The sequence below is a fragment of the Taudactylus pleione genome, unplaced genomic scaffold, assembly GCF_031769625.1.
Source record: "Taudactylus pleione unplaced genomic scaffold, aTauple2 ptg002048l, whole genome shotgun sequence".
NCBI classification, from domain to species: Eukaryota; Metazoa; Chordata; class Amphibia; order Anura; family Myobatrachidae; genus Taudactylus; species Taudactylus pleione.
Genome location: NW_028286443.1, coordinates 49,861 through 62,684, shown reverse-complemented (window position 1 = coordinate 62,684; position 12,824 = coordinate 49,861). Strand labels below are relative to the sequence as shown.

The following is a 12,824-nucleotide window of genomic DNA, read 5'->3' as shown; positions in this document are numbered from 1 at the left end:
GCCCGCAGCTAACGTGCACTATCCCATAGATTCAGGGCTAAGTGCTCGAAGGTATGGGCTACCGCATGTACGGTGGCCACGGTGAGTGCACAAAGCCCTACTTACCGTGGATTTTTGTTCTCACCCCAGGAGGGAGCAACAGACATCAGCGGTAAGTGCAGCCTGAGGCGGCCCTGGATGGCCTAATTGGCCGGGCAGTTCTGTCTCCCGGCACTCTGCTAGACCGGGATACTGACAGACGGGGGAGTGCCGCGAGGCCAGGCCCCCGTGACTCGTGCCACACCCCTGTGAAACTTAACCGAGACTGCCAGGGCTGATCTAGAGCTCCCGTCTGTCCTTACCGGATACAATAATAAACTGTGAAATGCGACAGTGGGTACACTTACTGGATGTATAGAGGGAAAGGGATGGAGAAGACCATGATAATGAGGATGGAAGGTGAATGGTGGGGGACAGACATGGAGAGCCAGTCCAGAGGAAGAAATTAATATATTGGCGCTGTATGAATAATAAAATAATAAAGTGCAAAAAATCCGCTCCACAGACTAAAAGCACCTCTGATCCCGCCATGTGCTCGATTTATGCAAAATGATCGAGATATCTGCTGGAGCTCACATCGAGCGGATATTCTACTATGCAGAGGCAGCTACCACGTACACAGCTAGGCATGTATCTAAGAGATACAAAGCCACATTAGCGGCACTTTGTAAATGACATCCACCATTGGCTGCAGCAGCTTGTCACACGGAAGGCAGCCAGTTGGCCGATCATATGGTGAGTGAATTAGCAGAGGATGCACGTATAGGGCCTGATTCACTAACGATTGCAACTGCGAATGCAATAGCGATTACGCACAGTTGAACTGCGATCGCTATACTGCTGCCGCAGCACTACACGAGGTAGTCAACTTTACCTTACACACATCCATGTTTAGCAAGACTGCGAAAACATTGGTACAATCGAGTACCATCGCAGCCTCACTCACACTTGCACAACAGGCGTTACTCAGAGATTGCTAGCTCCAGCGCGCGCTACGAGTCCTCAGGCTGCAGTGGCTAATTTATGCATGCCCCTGCAATGGCGGTCAGACGCACTGGAATGCCTGCGTTATACCAACCCCCCCCCCCCTCCCACAAATGGCACTTCCTGTCAATTACTCTGCTATGGGTCTGCGTAGTCACTGCGGTCGCAGCCCAATCTCAGTGGCCAGCTCGCACACTGCGATGCATACGCAGAACACAACAATCGGCCGATTGCGTGCGTAATCGCAGTTTCAAACGGTAATGAATCATTCCCATAGTCAGCATACTGTATAGGCATTATTTTACTGCGCAAGACTGTGGGAGATGTAATGGGTATGTAATACCGACAGTCAGGATGCCTCCTGTCAAAATAGGGACAGTGGCACCCCGATGGTCGGTATCCCAACAGGGGTAGGGTAAGTATACTAACCCTCTCTTCTTGTATCCTAACCCTCCCCACCCCTCTCTCTTAGTGCCTAACCCTCCCCCTTAGTCCCCTAACCGGCACTCAGTGGTGCCTAATGCTGCCCATCCACTTAACGATGGCGGGGGACAACGGCACGATTACGATGCCGTCGTCTTCTGCGGGGTGAACTGCATACACTAACGTTCAGTGGGCCCTTCAGAGCCGGACGCTCTGACCAGAGCGCTCGCTCTGAATCAGGGCCCCTCCTACCTAAAAATGGAGCGGCCCTCCTGGACGCTCGCATAGCTGTGGGTTACCACCCACAGCTATAGCAAGCGTCCATGATGGTCGCGATGAGACCCTGCGGTAAGGTCTCGCTGCCGCAAGCCCAGGAGTGATTTTGGCTCTATCAGAGCCAAAATCACTCCCACTGACATCACTAGTGATGTCAGTGGGGCCGGACCCAGACGGTAGGCGTTCCCATTGGAACGCCTCCGTCTGGCAGCCACGCCCCCAGCACGCCCACCAAAGGGGGCGTGCCGCCACTCACCATCGACAGCACGCCCCCTTTGGTGCGAGACCCCGAGCGACGGATTCCCCGTCGCTCGCGCATGCGCACGACGGAGCTCCCTCCGTCGTGCGCATGCGCACTTCGGCACCATCGACCCGCTTGCGAGCGTGTCAGAATCAGGCCCAGTGTATGCAGATCAATCATCCCCGAACATGGCAACCTGACGGCGGTCGTCACGTTGACCGTCATGCTCGGGCGATGATTGATGTTAAAAACGACCAGCGGGCGCGCGCATCGCTGGTCGTTTTTAACCTTTTGCTGCCCGATTTGCGGGCGATTACCAAGCGATAACGACGGTCGTTATCGCTCCATCGCTAGGTTTAATCGCCTAGTGGATGGGCAGCTTAACTCTAACCTCCCCCCCAAAACCTAATCCTGCTATACTGCCTAAACCTAAAGGTGCCCACACACATACCGATCTGCCCACGATCAGCCGATGTGCACGATTTGTGTACGATTTCCCTTGAAACTCTCCCTCTGCACACGATTTGGTGTCCAATCTTCATACGATCTCTCCTGCATCCAGATTTTCACAGTGCATCGCCTCCTAGATTGTCAGATCAGCCCTACTGCACAGCAGATCTGAAGATGCGATGTGCGACCAGCGGGGACGCGCATCGCATCGTGAGTGGGGACTCACGATTTGGCCATATTTTACACGATCTGTCGTTCCAATGCGTCGGAATCGGCCAGATCGTGTAAAATATCGCTATGTGTGTGGGCACCTTTACACTCCCCCCCCCACCTGCACGGCTAACAGCTAATATGCCCCGGTATACTGTACCTCGTTCGGGATGGCGTTTGCCTAGATTCCGGCATCGGGATTAAGATAGGCGTCTTAAGTCCCGTGTCGGGCTTGATTTAGACCGGCAGGATCTCATACGCCGGTCTGCTAACTACATCCCGGTGGAGATATAAAGGACGGAAAAGAGGTTACACTCAGAGTCTGCCAGCTTCCTGTTGCCCCAATACTGTCTCCAGGGACGGACTTGGGCACTAGATCAGCCCTGGCAATCCCGGTCAAGTCACACGGGGGCCTGGCCTCGGAGAATGCCCAGTCTCTCAGTATCCTGGCCTAGCAGAGCACCGGGAGGCAGAGCAGCTCGGCCAGGTTTTAAGACCGGGCCGGCCCATCACCATTAGGCTATCCAGTGCCGTCACAGGTTGGCAGTGCTCCAATGCCGCCACCCCTTCCCTCCCTAGAGCTCATACCATGAACTCCAGCAAATGGGTGGGTGCAGGACGGGGGCAGCTCTGTAGTCGGGCAAGTGAAATACGCCCTGTACAGCCACACTCAAGCCAGCCCTGAGGCACTTGCCAGTCTGGCTCTGACTGTCCCTGGTAGTCCTATGTGTAGGCTGACCACAACCCTACTTTATGTAGTTTTTATTATTTGGAGAATATGTTTCACCAGCTCAGTGATCTAACCCAAGTGTCTAATTGTATAATGTCTTGTCACCTACTCACACCCAGTCCTCGCCCCATCTGTCTCCTCACACGTAGGTCCTGATTCAGAGACAAATGGTAATGCAATCGCAGCTGCATTCTCTCACAGATCTCAGCTGCTAAAATATGCTGCCTTCCAAAGCACAGCCCAGTATAAGGATGCCCACTGCTGACTTCTCATATCCATACGAGGACGTGCAGCAGCGTAAACATCGGTGCCATCGAGGCACATTGTCCAGTCACGCAGCATGTAAGGCCGGTCTGACCAGCCGCAAACACTGCAGCTCTCCTGACATCCAGAGAGCTCTCATGCTGCGAGGGAGATAGCAATGGCTAATTTATGCACGCCCATGGAAAAGCATTTAAATGGTCTGACACGCCTGCGTTTGCCAAGCCACCTCCTGTTACCATCCCCAATCACTGGCTGCCTGTCACTGACTTTGCGTGGTTCCTATGTACGAAAGTCATCGCAATGCAATCGATCCAACTGTGAAAATATCGGCTATGCATAAATCACTGTATCAGGCCCTCAGTGTGCTCCCAGCCTCCCTGTCCTCAACCCATCCACCAGTCTCCTCATACCCTGTCCTCTCCCAGCCTCCCCTCTACGTACATCCTGTCCTTTCCTCAGGCTCCCATCTCATCTGTCCTCTCCCAGCCTCCCTTCTACTCACACCCTGTCACGTCCGCTGCAGAACGTATCCCCCTCACACCCGGTCATATCCAAGCCTCCCCTCTCCTCACTTTTGTCCTCTCCCCAGCCTCCTCACACCCTGTCCTCTACCGACCTCCCCTCTCCTCACACCCTGTTCTCTCCCGGCCTCCCCTGTCCTCTACCGACCTCCCCTCTCCTCACACCCTGTTCTCTCCCGGCCTCCCCTCTCCGCACACCTTGTCCTCCCCTCTCCTCACACCCTGTCCTCTCCCAACCTCTCTTCACATCCTGTCCTCCCAGCCTCCCCTCACACAGCCTCTCTTCTCCTCACATCCTACCCTCTCCCAGTCTCTCTTCTCTTCACACCCTGTCCTCTCCCGGCCTTCCCGCTTCGCACATCCTTTCCTCTCCTCACACCCTGTCCTTTCCCGGCCTCCCATCTCCTCAGACCCTGTCCTCTCCCGGCCTCCCCTCACACCGTGTCCTCTCCCAGCCTCTCTTCTCCTCACACCCTGTCCTCTCCCGCTCCCACACCCTTTCCTCTCACAGCCTCCCCTCTCCTCACACCCTGTCCTCTCCCGGCCTCCCCTCACACCCTGTCCTCTCCCGGCCTCCCCTCTCCTCACACCCTGTCCTCTCCCGGCCTCCCCTCTCCTCACACCCTGCCCTCTCCCGGCCTCCCCTCTCCTCACACCCTGTCCTCTCCCGGCCTCTCCTCAGACCCTGTCCTCTCCCAGCCTCCCTTCTCCTCACACCCAGTCCTCTCCCAGCTTCCCTTCTCCGCACACCCTGTCCTCCCCTCACACCCTGTCCTCTCCCTACCTCCCCTCACACCCTGTCCTCTCCCAGCCTCCCCTCTCCTCACACCCTGTCCTCTCCCAGCCTCTCTTCTCCTCACACCGTCCTCCCCTCACAGCCTCTCTTCTCCTCACACCCTGCCCTCTCTCTGCCTCCCCTCACACTCTGACCTCTCCCGGCCTCCCTCCCCTCACACCCTGTCCTCTCCCGGCCTCCCCTCTCCTCACACCCTGTCCTCTCCCGGCCTCCCCTCTCCTCACACCCTGTCCTCTCTCAGCCTCCCCTCTCCTCACACCCTGTCCTCTCCCAGCCTCCCCTCTCCTCACACCCTGTCCTCTCCTCTCCTCACACCCTGCCCTCAGGCTCTCCCGGCCTCCCCTCTCCTCACACCCTGTCCTCTCCTCTCCTCACACCCTGTCCTCTCTCAGCCTCCCCTCTCCTCACACCCTCTCCTCACACCCTGTCCTCTCCTCTCCTCACACCCTGCCCTCAGGCTCTCCCGGCCTCCCCTCTCCTCACACCATGTCCTCTCCTCTCCTCACACCCTGTCCTCTCCTCTCCTCACACCCTGTCCTCTCCTCTCCTCACACCCTCCCCTGTCCTCTCCTCACACCCTGCCCTCAGGCTCTCCCGGCCTCCCCTCTCCTCACACCCTGTCCTCTCCCAGCCTCCCCTCTCCCGCGTCCTCACACCCTGTCCTCTCCCAGCCTCCCCTCTCCCGCGTCCTCACACCCCGTCCTCTCCTCTCCTCACACCCTGTCCTCTCCCGGCCTCCCCTCTCCTCACACCCTGTCCTCTCCTCTCCTCACACCCTGCCCTCAGGCTCTCCCGGCCTCCCCTCTCCTCACACCCTGTCCTCTCCCAGCCTCCCCTCTCCTCACACCCTGTCCTCTCCCGGCCTCCCCTCACACCCTGTCCTCTCCCGGCCTCCCCTCTCCTCACACCCTGTCCTCTCCCGGCCTCCCCTCCCCTCACACCCTGTCCTCTCCCGGCCTCCCCTCTCCTCACACCCTGTCCTCTCCCGGCCTCCCCTCTCCTCACACCCTGTCCTCTCCCGGCCTCCCCTCCCCTCACACCCTGTCCTCTCCCGGCCTCCCCTCTCCTCACACCCTGTCCTCTCCCGGCCTCCCCTCTCCTCACACCCTGTCCTCTCCCGGCCTCCCCTCCCCTCACACCCTGTCCTCTCCCGGCCTCCCCTCTCCTCACACCCTGTCCTCTCCCGGCCTCCCCTCTCCTCACACCCTGTCCTCTCCCGGCCTCCCCTCTCCTCACACCCTGTCCTCTCCTCTCCTCACACCCTGTCCTCTCCTCTCCTCACACCCTGCCCTCAGGCTCTCCCGGCCTCCCCTCTCCTCACACCCTGTCCTCTCCCGGCCTCCCCTCTCCTCACACCCTGTCCTCTCCCGGCCTCCCCTCCCCTCACACCCTGTCCTCTCCCGGCCTCCCCTCCCCTCACACCCTGTCCTCTCCCGGCCTCCCCTCTCCTCACACCCTGTCCTCTCCCGGCCTCCCCTCCCCTCACACCCTGTCCTCTCCCGGCCTCCCCTCTCCTCACACCCTGTCCTCTCCCGGCCTCCCCTCTCCTCACACCCTGTCCTCTCCCGGCCTCCCCTCTCCTCACACCCTGTCCTCTCCCGGCCTCCCCCTCCCCTCACACCCTGTCCTCTCCCGGCCTCCCCTCTCCTCACACCCTGTCCTCTCCCGGCCTCCCCTCACACCCTGTCCTCTCCCGGCCTCCCCTCTCCTCACACCCTGTCCTCTCCCGGCCTCCCCTCTCCTCACACCCTGTCCTCTCCCGGCCTCCCCTCCCCTCACACCCTGTCCTCTCCCGGCCTCCCCTCCCCTCACACCCTGTCCTCTCCCGGCCTCCCCTCCCCTCACACCCTGTCCTCTCCCGGCCTCCCCTCCCCTCACACCCTGTCCTCTCCCGGCCTCCCCTCCCCTCACACCCTGTCCTCTCCCGGCCTCCCCTCTCCTCACACCCTGTCCTCTCCCGGCCTCCCCTCTCCTCACACCCTGTCCTCTCCCGGCCTCCCCTCCCCTCACACCCTGTCCTCTCCCGGCCTCCCCTCCCCTCACACCCTGTCCTCTCCCGGCCTCCCCTCTCCTCACACCCTGTCCTCTCCCGGCCTCCCCTCTCCTCACACCCTGTCCTCTCCTCTCCTCACACCCATGCCCTCAGGCTCTCCCGGCCTCCCCTCTCCTCACACCCTGTCCTCTCCCGGCCTCCCCTCTCCTCACACCCTGTCCTCTCCCGGCCTCCACTCTCCTCACACCCTGTCCTCTCCCGGCCTCCCCTCTCCTCACACCCTGTCCTCTCCTCTCCTCACACCCTGCCCTCAGGCTCTCCCGGCCTCCCCTCTCCTCACACCCTGTCCTCTCCCGGCCTCCCCTCTCCTCACACCCTGTCCTCTCCCGGCCTCCCCTCCCCTCACACCCTGTCCTCTCCCGGCCTCCCCTCTCCTCACACCCTGTCCTCTCCTGGCCTACCCTCCCCTCACACCCTGTCCTCTCCCGGCCTCCCCTCTCCTCACACCCTGTCCTCTCCCGGCCTCCCCTCTCCTCACACCCTGTCCTCTCCTCTCCTCACACCCTGCCCTCTCCTCTCCTCACACCCTGCCCTCAGGCTCTCCCGGCCTCCCCTCCCCTCACACCCTGTCCTCTCCCGGCCTCCCCTCTCCTCACACCCTGTCCTCTCCCGGCCTCCCCTCCCCTCACACCCTGTCCTCTCCCGGCCTCCCCTCTCCTCACACCCTGTCCTCTCCTGGCCTACCCTCCCCTCACACCCTGTCCTCTCCCGGCCTCCCCTCTCCTCACACCCTGTCCTCTCCCGGCCTCCCCTCTCCTCACACCCTGTCCTCTCCTCTCCTCACACCCTGCCCTCTCCTCTCCTCACACCCTGTCCTCTCCTCTCCTCACACCCTGCCCTCAGGCTCTCCCGGCCTCCCCTCTCCTCACACCCTGTCCTCTCCCGGCCTCCCCTCTCCTCACACCCTGTCCTCTCCCAGCCTCCCCTCTCCTCACACCCTGTCCTCTCCCGGCCTCCCCTCACACCCTGTCCTCTCCCGGCCTCCCCTCTCCTCACACCCTGTCCTCTCCCGGCCTCCCCTCCCCTCACACCCTGTCCTCTCCCGGCCTCCCCTCTCCTCACACCCTGTCCTCTCCCGGCCTCCCCTCTCCTCACACCCTGTCCTCTCCCGGCCTCCCCTCCCCTCACACCCTGTCCTCTCCCGGCCTCCCCTCTCCTCACACCCTGTCCTCTCCCGGCCTCCCCTCTCCTCACACCCTGTCCTCTCCCGGCCTCCCCTCCCCTCACACCCTGTCCTCTCCCGGCCTCCCCTCTCCTCACACCCTGTCCTCTCCCGGCCTCCCCTCTCCTCACACCCTGTCCTCTCCCGGCCTCCCCTCTCCTCACACCCTGTCCTCTCCTCTCCTCACACCCTGTCCTCTCCTCTCCTCACACCCTGCCCTCAGGCTCTCCCGGCCTCCCCTCTCCTCACACCCCTGTCCTCTCCCGGCCTCCCCTCTCCTCACACCCTGTCCTCTCCCGGCCTCCCCTCCCCTCACACCCTGTCCTCTCCCGGCCTCCCCTCTCCTCACACCCTGTCCTCTCCCGGCCTCCCCTCTCCTCACACCCTGTCCTCTCCCGGCCTCCCCTCCCCTCACACCCTGTCCTCTCCCGGCCTCCCCTCTCCTCACACCCTGTCCTCTCCCGGCCTCCCCTCTCCTCACACCCTGTCCTCTCCCGGCCTCCCCTCCCCTCACACCCTGTCCTCTCCCGGCCTCCCCTCTCCTCTCCCGGCCTCCCCTCTCCTCACACCCTGTCCTCTCCCGGCCTCCCCTCTCCTCACACCCTGTCCTCTCCTCTCCTCACACCCTGTCCTCTCCTCTCCTCACACCCTGCCCTCAGGCTCTCCCGGCCTCCCCTCTCCTCACACCCTGTCCTCTCCTCACACCCTGTCCTCTCCCGGCCTCCCCTCCCCTCACACCCTGTCCTCTCCCGGCCTCCCCTCCCCTCACACCCTGTCCTCTCCCGGCCTCCCCTCTCCTCACACCCTGTCCTCTCCCGGCCTCCCCTCCCCTCACACCCTGTCCTCTCCCGGCCTCCCCTCTCCTCACACCCTGTCCTCTCCCGGCCTCCCCTCTCCTCACACCCTGTCCTCTCCCGGCCTCCCCTCTCCTCACACCCTGTCCTCTCCCGGCCTCCCCTCCCCTCACACCCTGTCCTCTCCCGGCCTCCCCTCTCCTCACACCCTGTCCTCTCCCGGCCTCCCCTCCCCTCACACCCTGTCCTCTCCCGGCCTCCCCTCTCCTCACACCCTGTCCTCTCCCGGCCTCCCCTCTCCTCACACCCTGTCCTCTCCCGGCCTCCCCTCCCCTCACACCCTGTCCTCTCCCGGCCTCCCCCTCACACCCTGTCCTCTCCCGGCCTCCCCTCCCCTCACACCCTGTCCCTCTCCCGGCCTCCCCTCCCCTCACACCCTGTCCTCTCCCGGCCTCCCCTCCCCTCACACCCTGTCCTCTCCCGGCCTCCCCTCCCCTCACACCCTGTCCTCTCCCGGCCTCCCCTCCCCCTCACACCCTGTCCTCTCCCGGCCTCCCCCTCCCCTCACACCCTGTCCTCTCCCGGCCTCCCCTCCCCTCACACCCTGTCCTCTCCCGGCCTCCCCTCCCCTCACACCCTGTCCTCTCCCGGCCTCCCCTCCCCTCACACCCTGTCCTCTCCCGGCCTCCCCTCCCCTCACACCCTGTCCTCTCCCGGCCTCCCCTCCCACCCCTGTCCTCTCCCGGCCTCCCCTCCCCTCACACCCTGTCCTCTCCCGGCCTCCCCTCCCCTCACACCCTGTCCTCTCCTCCCCTCACACCCTGTCCTCTCCCGGCCTCCCCTCCCCTCACACCCTGTCCTCTCCCGGCCTCCCCTCCCCTCACACCCTGTCCTCTCCCGGCCTCCCCTCCCCTCACACCCTGTCCTCTCCCGGCCTCCCCTCTCCTCACACCCTGTCCTCTCCCGGCCTCCCCTCTCCTCACACCCTGTCCTCTCCCGGCCTCCCCTCCCCTCACACCCTGTCCTCTCCCGGCCTCCCCTCCCCTCACACCCTGTCCTCTCCCGGCCTCCCCTCCCCTCACACCCTGTCCTCTCCCGGCCTCCCCTCCCCTCACACCCTGTCCCTCTCCCGGCCTCCCCTCCCCTCACACCCTGTCCTCTCCCGGCCTCCCCTCTCCTCACACCCTGTCCTCTCCCGGCCTCCCCTCCCCTCACACCCTGTCCTCTCCCGGCCTCCCCTCTCCTCACACCCTGTCCTCTCCTCTCCTCACACCCTGTCCTCTCCTCTCCTCACACCCTGCCCTCTCCTCACACCCTGCCCTCAGGCTCTCCCGGCCTCCCCTCTCCTCACACCCTGTCCTCTCCCGGCCTCCCCTCTCCTCACACCCTGTCCTCTCCCAGCCTCCCCTCTCCTCACACCCTGTCCTCTCCCGGCCTCCCCCTCACACCCTGTCCTCTCCCGGCCTCCCCTCTCCTCACACCCTGTCCTCTCCCGGCCTCCCCTCCCCTCACACCCTGTCCTCCTCCCGGCCTCCCCTCTCCTCACACCCTGTCCTCTCCCGGCCTCCCCTCTCCTCACACCCTGTCCTCTCCCGGCCTCCCCTCCCCTCACACCCTGTCCTCTCCCGGCCTCCCCTCTCCTCACACCCTGTCCTCTCCCGGCCTCCCCTCTCCTCACACCCTGTCCTCTCCCGGCCTCCCCTCCCCTCACACCGTCCTCTCCCGGCCTCCCCCTCTCCTCACACCCTGTCCTCTCCCCGGCCTCCCCTCTCCTCACACCCTGTCCTCTCCCGGCCTCCCCTCTCCTCACACCCTGTCCTCTCCTCTCCTCACACCCTGTCCTCTCCTCTCCTCACACCCTGCCCTCAGGCTCTCCCAGCCTCCCCTCTCCTCACACCCTGTCCTCTCCCGGCCTCCCCTCTCCTCACACCCTGTCCTCTCCCGGCCTCCCCTCTCCTCACACCCTGTCCTCTCCCGGCCTCCCCTCCCCTCACACCCTGTCCTCTCCCGGCCTCCCCCTCACACCCTGTCCTCTCCCGGCCTCCCCTCCCCTCACACCCTGTCCTCTCCCGGCCTCCCCTCCCCTCACACCCTGTCCTCTCCCGGCCTCCCCTCCCCTCACACCCTGTCCTCTCCCGGCCTCCCCTCTCCTCACACCCTGTCCTCTCCCGGCCTCCCCTCCCCTCACACCCTGTCCTCTCCCGGCCTCCCCTCTCCTCACACCCTGTCCTCTCCTCTCCTCACACCCTGTCCTCTCCTCTCCTCACACCCTGCCCTCAGGCTCTCCCGGCCTCCCCTCTCCTCACACCCTGTCCTCTCCCGGCCTCCCCTCTCCTCACACCCTGTCCTCTCCCAGCCTCCCCTCTCCTCACACCCTGTCCTCTCCCGGCCTCCCCTCACACCCTGTCCTCTCCCGGCCTCCCCTCTCCTCACACCCTGTCCTCTCCCGGCCTCCCCTCCCCTCACACCCTGTCCTCTCCCGGCCTCCCCTCTCCTCACACCCTGTCCTCTCCCGGCCTCCCCTCACACCCTGTCCTCTCCCGGCCTCCCCTCCCCTCACACCCTGTCCTCCCCTCTCCTCACACCCTGTCCTCTCCCGGCCTCCCCTCTCCTCACACCCTGTCCTCTCCCGGCCTCACCTCCCCTCACACCCTGTCCTCTCCCGGCCTCCCCTCTCCTCACACCCTGTCCTCTCCCGGCCTCCCCTCTCCTCACACCCTGTCCTCTCCCGGCCTCCCCTCTCCTCACACCCTGTCCTCTCCTCTCCTCACACCCTGTCCTCTCCTCTCCTCACACCCTGCCCTCAGGCTCTCCCGGCCTCCCCTCTCCTCACACCCTGTCCTCTCCCGGCCTCCCCTCTCCTCACACCCTGTCCTCTCCCGGCCTCCCCTCCCCTCACACCCTGTCCTCTCCCGGCCTCCCCTCCCCTCACACCCTGTCCTCTCCCGGCCTCCCCTCTCCTCACACCCTGTCCTCTCCCGGCCTCCCCTCCCCTCACACCCTGTCCTCTCCCGGCCTCCCCTCTCCTCACACCCTGTCCTCTCCCGGCCTCCCCTCTCCTCACACCCTGTCCTCTCCCGGCCTCCCCTCCCCTCACACCCTGTCCTCTCCCGGCCTCCCCTCTCCTCACACCCTGTCCTCTCCCGGCCTCCCCTCCCCTCACACCCTGTCCTCTCCCGGCCTCCCCTCTCCTCACACCCTGTCCTCTCCCGGCCTCCCCTCTCCTCACACCCTGTCCTCTCCCGGCCTCCCCTCCCCTCACACCCTGTCCTCTCCCGGCCTCCCCTCCCCTCACACCCTGTCCTCTCCCGGCCTCCCCTCCCCTCACACCCTGTCCTCTCCCGGCCTCCCCTCTCCTCACACCCTGTCCTCTCCCGGCCTCCCCTCTCCTCACACCCTGTCCTCTCCCGGCCTCCCCTCCCCTCACACCCTGTCCTCTCCCGGCCTCCCTCTCCTCACACCCTGTCCTCTCCCGGCCTCTCCTCAGACCCTGTCCTCTCCCAGCCTCCCTTCTCCTCACACCCTGTCCTCCCCTCACACCCTGTCCTCTCCCAGCCTCCCCTCTCCTCACACCCTGTCCTCTCCCAGCCTCCCCTCACCCTGTCCTCTCCCAGCCTCTCTTCTCCTCACACCGTCCTCCCCTCACAGCCTCTCTTCTCCTCACACCCTGCCCTCTCTCTGCCTCCCCTCACACCCTGTCCTCTCCCGGCCTCCCCTCTCCTCACACCCTCTCCTCACACCCTGCCCTCAGGCTCTCCCGACCTCCCCTCTCCCGGCCTCTCGTCTGTCTCATCACCTTCTTCTCTTCGGTCTTTTCCTGCCACTGAGCTCTCTCTCCCTCCCGCTTTATTTTTGACTCAGATGACGCAACGGTGGGCGGG

The 12,824-nt window shown here is 64.1% G+C and overlaps 1 protein-coding gene across 1 annotated transcript in view; it reads right to left on the bottom strand.

Moving 5' to 3' along the window:
- INCA1 (inhibitor of CDK, cyclin A1 interacting protein 1) overlaps positions 1-12,804 on the bottom strand; it is a 58,306-nt gene extending 45,502 nt beyond the window's left edge. Inside the window, exon 1 of the mRNA XM_088465624.1 lies at positions 12,740-12,804. The gene's annotated coding sequence lies outside the window, so the exon portion shown is untranslated. The remainder of the gene's footprint in view (positions 1-12,739) is intronic.
- Between the last annotated feature and the right edge of the window lie 20 nt (positions 12,805-12,824).